At 33.1% G+C, this 8,331-nt stretch overlaps 1 long non-coding RNA gene across 1 annotated transcript; it reads left to right on the top strand.

Moving 5' to 3' along the window:
• The first annotated feature begins 363 nt into the window (after nucleotides 1-363).
• Nucleotides 364-6,992, top strand: LOC127701439 (uncharacterized). The gene is made up of 3 exons (XR_007982034.1): nucleotides 364-790; nucleotides 2,796-2,989; nucleotides 6,775-6,992. It is a non-coding gene; the product is annotated as an uncharacterized LOC127701439 (long non-coding RNA).
• Nucleotides 6,993-8,331: the final 1,339 nt, after the last annotated feature.

Genomic DNA, 8,331 nt, shown 5'->3' with positions numbered 1-8,331 from the left:
CTGAAACGGGCCCCCTCTTTATGCATGACAGTTAGTGCCTCCTTGTGACATTTTTTGGATCCGCAACTGGTGAGGACTTCATAAAAAAATATTTAGTAAGTTTTTGTTTTGTGATAAATAAAGTATTTACATTCACATAGACAGAAATAGGATAAAATAAACTACCGAAAGCTTAAGTCCACATAAGAGGGTATGAATGGTGGTTAACAGAATAGAGAATAACGGGCAAACAATAAAGATTAAAGAATAATGAAATGCTAAAATATGAGGAAAGAGAGTAATGATCAAAAAGTGTAAGTTTGTAGAAATATAGCTAAAAACAAAAAATAAAGAACACAGAAAAAGAAGAACCACCACCCCCCTCCCAAGATCCTGACTTCAACTTTAACGCTGCCGGGATATTTTGAGACAAAGTGCACGTATTAGTAGTCAGCCGAAACCACTACTGAAGCGTTTTGCATCCATACGTTTTTTTTTCTCGGGATACTGACTGCATAGTAAATTATCAATGTACTAGTTAATGTTCTCGAGAGATGACCCTATTACAGAGACATATATACACATATGTGTATATATGTCTCTGCCCGATTACGTGTCAGTAACCTCCTCGACACGGTTCATTTTACGGCGGCTCATTTTTGTCTTAAGAATAAACATAATTGATAAGTTTCTTTCCCCTGCATTCCTCGATCGCACTTGTAAATAGCACATTGGTCTCAAGACATTGGTACACTCTACGTTACAACACTTGCCGTCAGTACTCAAAATTGGAAAAATATTAAATAAGAAGGTATAGAAAATTAATGCACACACACTACTATCAACCACAGACATGATGTTTTTCTCAATTGCCTAAATCGTTATTCCGCAATACAACGAGGGTGATGAAAACACGGGCACCGGCATGCTGTGAATTTGAAAGTTTCCCAAATGAGTAACTATCCCTTACTTTTCTAGTGTAAAGTTTTATTAATACACATTTGATTTGAAATGGGATTTCAGAGAGATATATAAACACATATATCATAGGCTGATTCAGGGGGGAGGTTGGGGGCCCGGGCCCCCCTTTCTTTGGAAAAATTTGGTTGATTATTTAGGGAATCACTAAAGCATGACTGGAGCCGGCCCTCCCTTATGAAAAGTTCTGGATCCGCTAAATGAGAAACTCAAGAAATTGTTTTCAATTAAGATAAATACATGCAGTTTATAATGGTTTTCAGTTGTTTTTTAAAGGAGAGGCGGATTTAGTGGGTGGGTGGGGGACACGGGGCCCCCTTTTCTTGAAAACATTTGGTTGATTATATAGGGAATCACTGAAGCATGATAGGAGCCGGCCCCCTCTTAGGCAATCACTTATGAAAATTTCTGGATCCGCCACTGTAAAATTGTCTTCAGTTGTATTATATTAAAAATTTTATACCTGTATTCTATAGTACAAATCAAAGGAAAATAATGTAAATTATCTGGTAGTAGCAAAATACAATATAAATATTGAGCAAAATTTCGACAAACTTTACCATACTCTATTCAAAAATAAACATTATACATCAAGATAACAAAATAAAATTTAAAATCAGGGCGGATGGACCCAGGGCAAACAGATATTAACTTATTCAGGCTAACAAGTAATTAAGGTTGAATGTGAATCAGGGCGAATGGACCTAGATCCAAACTCCAGTAGGGTAACTCCTATAGTTCAAAAGTTCATGTTTAAAAATTTTGTCAGGTCACCAGTACCTCACTAATAAAAATGAAACAACATGTTACAGACAATTTCAGCATAATTTTGGTTTTGGTTATGAATATCTTTCTTCTATATTTTTGGATAAATACTCATTATCCGGCAAATTCCAAGTTGAATCTCTTCAGTAGGCCTATCCTCACCAGAGACCAAATGATGCACAAGTTAGGTATAGGTAACAATATAAATGCAACAATGAGCAAAAGCTGTAACCATCTAGCTAGCTATAAAAGGCTTTGAATAATATAAAATAAATCAAACAAGGAATTTAATGGTTTTGGGCAACTGTTTTGAATTTAAAAAAAAAGCTTTAACAATGTTAATTTTTGTGTGCATTAATTTTTGCTAATTTTGAATAATGGACAAAAATGTGAGATTGATTATTGTGATTTAAGAAAAATCTGCATACATAAAATTGAAAATGGAAATAGGGAATATGTCAAAGAGACAACAACCCAACCAAAGAGCGGGTCTTCAACGCGGCGAGAAAGTCACGCACCCGGAGGTAGTTTTCAGCTCATAAATATGTATTAGATATAAGAATGCAATACAGCTCTCAGTCGCATTAATAAAAACCTCACAATAAGTTCTGAAAATCAGAATAAAAATATTGTAAGATTCTCAAAGTGTACACATGGAGTTATGAAACTTAAATTAATCATGCTAATTAAACATGTTAAAGATTGGCATACAACTTGGAGTAGCCTTATGGCATTGTATAGTGTAATGAATTCAGGGGATAATGGCACTACGTCTTTGATTTTAAAGTCCTCAGAATCAATCTTTAATATTAATATGCATACTCTTGTACAAAGGAATATAAGTATGCAATAGACATATGGTCTTCAAAAATAAGAGGTATCCATGCTATACATTTATGACAAGATCTTAATCAAGTATTAATTTTGGTTTGTTTAAATATTTGGAGGTTAGTATGACGTCCTTTCCAATGATGATGTTTTCGTTTAAAGTTGGAAAAAATTGTTTGTACCAACAAAAATAAATACACGAAGTTCATCCAGAATTATGTGTTTATCATTTTTTTTATGTTTAGGTTGCCAGCAAGATGAAAAGAACAATGCAGTTCAAAAGTCAAAATGTGGATAAGCTGAGATACAAGGTCCTACTTTTGTAGATTTTCATATTTTGCATGAATGAATTTGAAGTTTATATCATGGATGGCAGAGAAAGAAAAGAAACACTTCAATTTTCCTGCTTCTGAAGAATAAATGTAAAACATCTTGTTCGGTAAGTTTTATGCTCTGTTTTGATAGTGTTTGTGCATTCATCTGTCTTTCTCTAAATTGTATTCACTTAAAGTTTTTGGTTACAGTTCACCATGAACTTCAGTTAGTAACTTGTGGTTTTACATGTATATACTCAAAATTTAGTACTTTAAAATGTTCAGAAAGCTCGACATAGGGATAGTGATCCGGCGGTGGCATTAGCTAACTTCCTAAAAGCTTTATATTTTAGAAGGTGGAGGACCTGGATGCTTCATACTTTGTATATAGATGCCTCATGATACGAATTCTGTCTGTCACATGTCCATTGTCCTTGACCTCATTTTCATGGTTCAGTGACTACTTGAAAAAAAGTTCAGATTTTTTGTAATGTTAATTTCTCTCTCATTATGAGTAATAGGATAACTATATTTGGTATGTGCGTACCTTGCAAGGTCCTCATGCTCGTCAGAGAGTTTTCACTTGACCTAGACCTCATTTCATGGATCAGTAAACAAGAACAGTCTTAGATGCATGATTTTTTTATTAGTTGTTAGTGGTTTTGAACTAGCTGTCAGTAACTGCGAGTACTCTCAGATCTGTACTTAGTGTCTTTTTGTTGTTTGGATGTACAAGTTCCCGGCCACGTCCACTTGTATTTGTAGTATTTTTATCTATCTGATGAGTTAAGCCTCTTTCAACTGATTTTTATACGACCACAACAATTTTTTTTGGGTTCGTATAATGCTATGATGTTGTCGTCATCGTCGTCGTCGTCCGAAGACACATTTGGTTTCCGGACAATAACTTTAGTTTAAGAGAATGGATCTCTATGAAATTTTACAAGAAGATTCAATACCACAAAAGGAAAGTTGTGATTAGTTTTGGGGGTTATGGTACCAACAGTTTAGGAATTAGGGGCCAAAAAGAAGCATTTTTGTAGTTTCCGGACATTAACTGGTGTGTAAGTGTATGGATCTCACTGAAATTGTACCATAAGGTTCCATATCACAAAGGGAAGGCTGGGATTGAGTTTGGGGGTAATTGCCCCAAACATGCAGGAATTAGGGGCAAAAAGGGGCCAAAAACAAGCATTTTTCTAATTTCTAGACAATAACTTGTGTTTAAGTGTATGGATCTCTCTAAAATTGTACTACAAGGTTCCATACCTCAAAGGAAAGGCTTGGATTGAGTTTGGGGGTAATTACTCCAAGGGGGGGGGGATTTATTTTCCCAATATTTTTGAAATTTCAAATTTTTTGAAAAGTTTCAAGAAGAAATCTTCAATTGAAAGTATTGCGCAATAGATTTTTAAGATCTTTGACCACATTTATTTTGTGTCAGAAACCTATATTATGTCAAAAATTTGATCACAATCCAAATTCAGACAGTATCAAGCTTGAATATTGTGTCCAAATTGCCCCAACTGTTCAGGGATCGACCTCTGCGGTCGTATCAGGCTGCGCTCAGCAAAGCATTTTATTATAGTTCGTTCTTATGTTGTACTGTTACACCACTGTCGCAGGTTAGGAGGAGGGTTGGGATCCTGCTAACATGTTTAACACCGCCACATTCTGTATGTATGTGCCTGTCCCAAGTCAGGAGCCTGTAATTCAGTGGTTGTCGTTTGTTTATAAATGTGTTACATATTTGTTTTTCGTTCATTTTTTGTACATAAATTAGGCCGTTAGTTTCTCGTTTGAATTGTTTTACATTGTCATTTCTGGGCCTTTTATAGCTGACTGTGCGGTATGTGCTTTGCTCATTGTTGAAGGCCGTATAGTGACCTATAGTTGTTAATTTCTGTGTCATTTGGTCTCTTGTGGAGAGTTGTCTCATTGGCAATCATACCACATCTTCTTTTTTATATTTAAGGTTAAGTTTTGGTGGTCAAGTCCATATCTCAGATACTATAAGCAATAGGTCTAGTATATTCGGTGTATGGAAGGACTGTAAGATGTACATGACTAACTGGCAGGTGTCATCTGACCTTGACCTCATTTTCATGGTTCAGTGGTTATAGTTAAGTTTTTGTGTTTTGGTCTGTTTTTCTTATACTGTATGCAATAGGTCTACTATATTTGGTGTATGGAATGATTGTAAGGTGTACATGTCTAGCTGGCAGGTGTCATCTGACCTTGACCTCATTTTAATGGTTCAGTAGTTAAAGTTATTTTTTTGAGTTTTGGTCTTTTTTTCTATTACTAAATGCAATAGGTCAACTATATTTGGTGTATGGAAACATTTTATGATGTACATGTCAGTCTCGCAGGTTTTATTTGACATTTTCACGGTTCATTGCTCAGTGTTAAGGTTTTGTGTTTTGGTCTGTTTTTCTTAATCTATAAGCAATAGGTCAACTATATGTGTTGTATGGAAGGATTGTAAGCTGTACATGTCTGCCTGGCATGGTTCATCAGATTTTCACCTCATTTCCATGGTTCATTGGTCAATGTTTAGTTTTCTTGTTTAAGTCTGCTTCTTAGAAACTATAAGCAATAGGTCAACTGTATTTAGTATATTGAATGATTGTAAGGTGTACATGTATTTCTTGTCGGGTTTATATGACCTTGAATTCATTTTCTTGGATCATGTTGAGTTTATGTGATAGTTGTAGTAAAGCTTTATATTTAGGACTATCAACATGATATCAATGATTAGTAAAGAAGGCGCAACATTTCAGCATGTGCACTCTTGTTTATACATTATACACCACATTTACTTTTTTTACCCTGATTTTATGAATCACTGAACATAGAAATGTCATAATGTGAAATTATAGTACATTCTTAGGTTAAAGTTTTAGGTTAAGGTACATAGCTTACCATGAAGTTGAATTTCATACACATCTTCATTATGTGGTGAACTTTTAAATTCAGTGCCAAACTAAGATTTTGAGCCTGATTACATGATTGACTAGACATTGACACATGCTAGTGTTTGCCAGGCATGGTGTCCTGTACTAGGAATTTGTCCTGTACTAAGAACTTTAATAGTACTCGCTGAGTATGGAGTTTTTGTGAAAGTTTAATATTAGTGAGATTTTTGCATGACATCCTGTCAACTGCTTGTTGATCATGTTTATACACGTCTTAAAATTAATATCTGACACATTGGTGTTTTGTGAACTTGGAAATAAGTTATTTGATAGAATTATTATGTTTTGAGATTATCAAAATAAAAAATATCCCATTTTTACTATTAATAATTAAGTGTTAACAAAAAGAAGATTTAGGATATATGTATAACCATATATAAAAATGAGACAGCAACCGAACAACACAAAAATAAGAAAAAAAACAATGTAATTTTTTGTATCAATGTTATAATTTCCGACATGTCAAAAGAGTTCAAGGTATTTTCTCATTGAAATAAAACACAAGTGGAACTCTTTCAGAACTTCAGAAGCTTAAAGAAGTGCTGTTTCTATTGTTGGCGTTTTGTATAATATATTGCAAATTCTTGTGAAAAATGGAATGTTATTGTAATTGCCTTAAGTTTTAACATTGATCTATATATATATATATATATATAACTGGGGAAAATACCCAAATGTTATAAAGAAGAATACATAAATTGATTGTTATATAATATTAGAATAGGAAGATGTGGTATATTGCTAATTTGACAACTCTCCATCAGAGACCAAAGGATGTAGGAGGTTAGCAACTGATGACACTGGACAACCTTCAACAATCAGTAAAATCCATACCGCATAGCTATTTTTATTGAAAATCATATGTTATTGCTACATGTATGCAAACAATTTTTTATAATGCATAACTTCGGATTTTATTGGTTCTTTTTCAGAAGGATTGAAATTCATCACTTAGAATAAAAGGAGAAAACACAGAAACAAGACCATAATAAATTCAAAGACAAATGTCAGATCAGTTATTATTTTCATCACTCAGTCAATGAATCGAAGTTCTATTAAATATCTAAAGATATTAAAACCACAATTATGACAATGTTATGTGCTGAATGGCCAAAAAAGTGGACTATACATTAGAACACACAATGCTGGATGATAAGAAACTATTAATTTTTTGGATGGAGGGATATCCTGAAAAAAATTAGATTTATATAAAAAGCTACTAGTATGTTAAGCCTAATAATAGAGTTTTCGTTGATTCCAAATGGGAAAAAATTGTGTTTCAAAAAAGTATTCTAGAATTCATAAATAAACATATATTGATACTTACATTATCTGCTTTGTTGTTTAAAAGTTTAGTTTTGAACAATTATAGAACAATATGATTGCATTAACATTTCCAAGGAAAAAAAGATATTCAACTAAAAAGATTCATCTTAAAACAATTTACTACCAAACAGAATTCATTGTAACATACACATTACTGTATATTTATAATTTGAATCCCATAGGATTAATTGGATTTTATTTTGTCCCATGGGATATTAAAAATCCCATGGGATAATTTTAGTCCCATGGGATTTTTTTTGTCCCATGGGACAACAAATATCCCATGGGACTACAATTATCCCATGGGACCCAAAAAAATCCTATGGGATTTAACCAAAATCCCATGGGATAATGGTCAATCCCATGGGATTTGCCTTATCCCATGGCATATTGAAAATCCCATGTTTTTCTAAATCAAATAAAAAAATATATATAACAATGACAGCAGAAAAGCAATGAATTTATTGAATCCCATGTAATTCCGCACATTTTGGTTATATACACGACACTGTAGCTCTAAGGAGAGGCGGCGGCGGATTTGCAAATGAGTGTTTTGCAAATTAAAAGTGTCCAGTGTTCTAGGACTAAAATTTAAGTATTTTTGATGGGATGTTGAGGTTTCCAGAACATATGCATCTGATACTTTGCATTTATCATAATTGTACAGTTTTAATGATTCGAACTATAAAAACTCGATAAAACAGATAATTTTAAATGTTAAATATACTCAAAACTTGTTAACTGTTTACGGAAGAAAAAGTTATTTCCACTTTAAACAAAAACGTATAACTTCTTCAGCTTTTGTGTAATCACCAGCAAAAAAATTAACCAAAGAGAAATGTTATACCTTTTTTACAAAGACTATTATACATCAATCAATCAAATCTAGAAATAATTGAAGGAAATATCTGAAAATAGTTTTGAATGTGTAAAGGTTTTGATTTACTTTGAATTTTTATATTATATTTTACCAGGCTTCAACTTATGAAGAACTTCCATTTCAAATCTACCATGCAAACATATCTTACAATTTCTATGGACATCTATGATAATTGTCTAATGTTGTTTCTGTTTTTTTTTAACTTGTATAGAGATATTTAGGGATTGTGACTTCTAATAAACATCACAGATCTTCATGTCTATATGAAAATAAGAAGATGGTA

The sequence above is a fragment of the Mytilus californianus genome, unplaced genomic scaffold, assembly GCF_021869535.1.
Source record: "Mytilus californianus isolate M0D057914Y unplaced genomic scaffold, xbMytCali1.0.p SCAF_5, whole genome shotgun sequence".
In the NCBI taxonomy this organism is placed as follows: Eukaryota; Metazoa; Mollusca; class Bivalvia; order Mytilida; family Mytilidae; genus Mytilus; species Mytilus californianus.
Note: the sequence above shows the minus strand (reverse complement) of the source record. Positions and strands in the feature narration are given on the sequence as shown.